The sequence below is a fragment of the Silurus aristotelis genome (genome assembly GCF_946808225.1).
Source record: "Silurus aristotelis genome assembly, chromosome: 1".
Lineage (NCBI taxonomy): Eukaryota > Metazoa > Chordata > Actinopteri > Siluriformes > Siluridae > Silurus > Silurus aristotelis.
Window position 1 is genome coordinate 5,361,932 of NC_139574.1, and position 2,500 is coordinate 5,364,431.

Genomic DNA, 2,500 nt, shown 5'->3' on the forward strand with positions numbered 1-2,500 from the left:
AGGAAACTGGAACTGGAAGCTGGAACTGTAAATATATGCCATGATCATTGCTAACGGATTTGTTTAGCTTTACTCCGTCATTGTTTGCTTTGGTCAGTTCAGATTTTTTTCTCAGGTGCTTATTCGCTTAGCTGAACAGCCAATAGGAGTTCTCTTTCTGTCCAACACGCTCTGCTGCTGATCCGACATACAGAATCGGACGAAAAACAAAGGACGGCGTCCGATTCGAGCCGACGGTGCAGAACACACCGAAAAAACTCAATAAACACCTGACATTGTCCAACCATCAGCTTGATGTGTGCTCTTATTCTTCCTTCTTAATCTAGCCTTATTTTATAATAACATTTAGAGCGAGAATGAGAGTATAACATTCGGAGAGAGAGAATAAGAATAACATTCGGAGAGAGAGAATAAGAATAACATTCGGAGAGAGAGAATGAGAGAATAAAATTGGAGAGAGAGAATAAGAGAATAACATTCGGAGAGAGAGAAGGAGAGAATAAAATTGGAGAGAGAGAATAAGAGAATAACATTCGGAGAAAGAGAAGGAGAATAAAATTTGGAGAGAGAGAACGGGAAAATAACATCTGGAGAAAGAAAATGAGAATAACATTTGAAGAGAGAGAATAAGAATAACATTTGGAGAGAGAGAATAAGAATAACATTTGGAGAGAGAGAATAAGAATAACATTTGGAGAGAGAGAATAAGAATAACATTTGGAGAGAGAGAATAAGAATAACATTTGGAGAGAGAGAATAAGAATAACATTCAGAGAGAAGGAGAATAAAATCGGAGAGAGAGAATGAGAGTAACTCTTTTTCAGAACTCTTATCCAGTTAAAAACCAGTTCCAGCCGGATTCACCTACAGGAAACCCGAATCACTGAAGGGGAACGGACACAAGAAATAAAACTCTTTGTATTTATGTTGCTGTTACTTTCGCTTTGCGTTAACGTTATCTGTGTGATCGATCTTCTGGGCCAATAGAAAGCTGTGTGTCAAATCTAACTTGTGATTGGTTAAAAAACAGACGAGCTTGCTCATTATAAAACACTGGCTGCCTCGCAGTTCTCCTGATGTTCATTGCCTCTTGTTTGACCTCTGAATAAAATATCTTGCTATCTAACCAGCATTTGCTGATATTCTAATATTCGAAAAAAACATTATCAGGAAAAAGTGGTGGAAAGAAATAAAGTGATGTAATGGGGTTTTTTTTGTAATTTGTAAAAATGTGGAGAAATTTTTTTTTTGCATTTCTGTGTAATAAAAGTGCAAAGTGATTTGTGTTGTGTGGTTTATGTTTCCCATCAGCCACTGCACTTCTCCGAGACGCATTTCTTCAACACCTGTTTCCCATTCACACTTAATTGGCAAAAAGTGGGTATGAGTCATGTTGCACTGTTGTCTTTGTTTTGATGATTGAGTTCTGTTTACTCAGTCCTCTGTTTGCTCGGTCCTCTGTTTGCTCGGTCCTCTGTTTGCTTTGTCCTCTGTTTGCACTGTCCTCTGTTTGCTCAGTCCTCTGTTTGCTCTGTCCATTGTTTGCTCAGTCCTCTGTTTGCTCTGTCCACTGTTTGCTCAGTCCTCTGTTTGCTCTGTCCACTGTTTGCTTAGTCCTCTGTTTGCTCTGTCCACTGTTTGCTCGGTCCTCTGTTTGCTCAGTCCTCTGTTTGCCCAGTCCTCTGTTTGCTCTGTCCTCCGTTTGCTCAGTCCGTTTGCTCGGTCCTCTGTTTGCTCTGTCCTCCGTTTTCTCAGTCCTCTGTTTGCTCTGTCCTCTGTTTGCTCTGTCCTCTGTTTGCCCAGTCTTCTGTTTGCTCTGTCCTCTGTTTGCTCGGTCCTCTGTTTGCTCGGTCCTCCGTTTGCTCTGTCCTCTGTTTGCTCTGTCCCTCTACTTCCTCTCTCCTTAAATAATATGTTTATAAAGGACAATTAAATTTTAACTGCACACAAATATCTTAAATATAAGTTTCATAGTGTATTTTTCTGTCAGTACATTTGTAAAGATTGGGCGTGTCCCTGATTAAGGATTTACATAATCAAATCAAATCTCACCTATAGTCAACTTACAGTCATATTGTGTGTTTGTTGGGGGACGACACCAGATAGTCAACAAATGGGTAAGAAAACTTGTTTTCTTTCACACACACCACAAAGAAATATAACAAATTGACCAAAACTGCCTATAAATTGATATATAAACAGACAATGCCTTATAATCTTTATTAAAGGGGATTAGAATAAAAGGCAAAATGGATAAACATTCGTAAAAAAATAAATAAAAACATTTTAAAGCCACGATGTACTGAACATTGCACGAAGATGAAAGAAAAAGAAAATGTATATATATATATAAAAAAAAAGGATTTTGGCTAAACATAAACAATCATTTGGCTGAAAAATAAATAAAAAACTGCAGAAAGGCCACAATGCAGACAGGATTTGCTTTTCACAGCCTAAATTTGACTGTTTTACTGTCATACGCATCCTCGTATATACACTT

The 2,500-nt window shown here is 38.1% G+C and overlaps 1 protein-coding gene across 4 annotated transcripts in view; it reads left to right on the forward strand.

Moving 5' to 3' along the window:
* myo3a (myosin IIIA) overlaps positions 1–402 on the forward strand; it is a gene marked incomplete at its 3' end in the record, with an annotated part of 103,949 nt that extends 103,547 nt beyond the window's left edge. For all 4 annotated transcript variants that reach the window (XM_083543885.1, XM_083543886.1, XM_083543887.1 and 1 more), the window contains one exon: positions 1–402. This exon is cut by the window's left edge and continues 987 nt beyond it.
* Between the last annotated feature and the right edge of the window lie 2,098 nt (positions 403–2,500).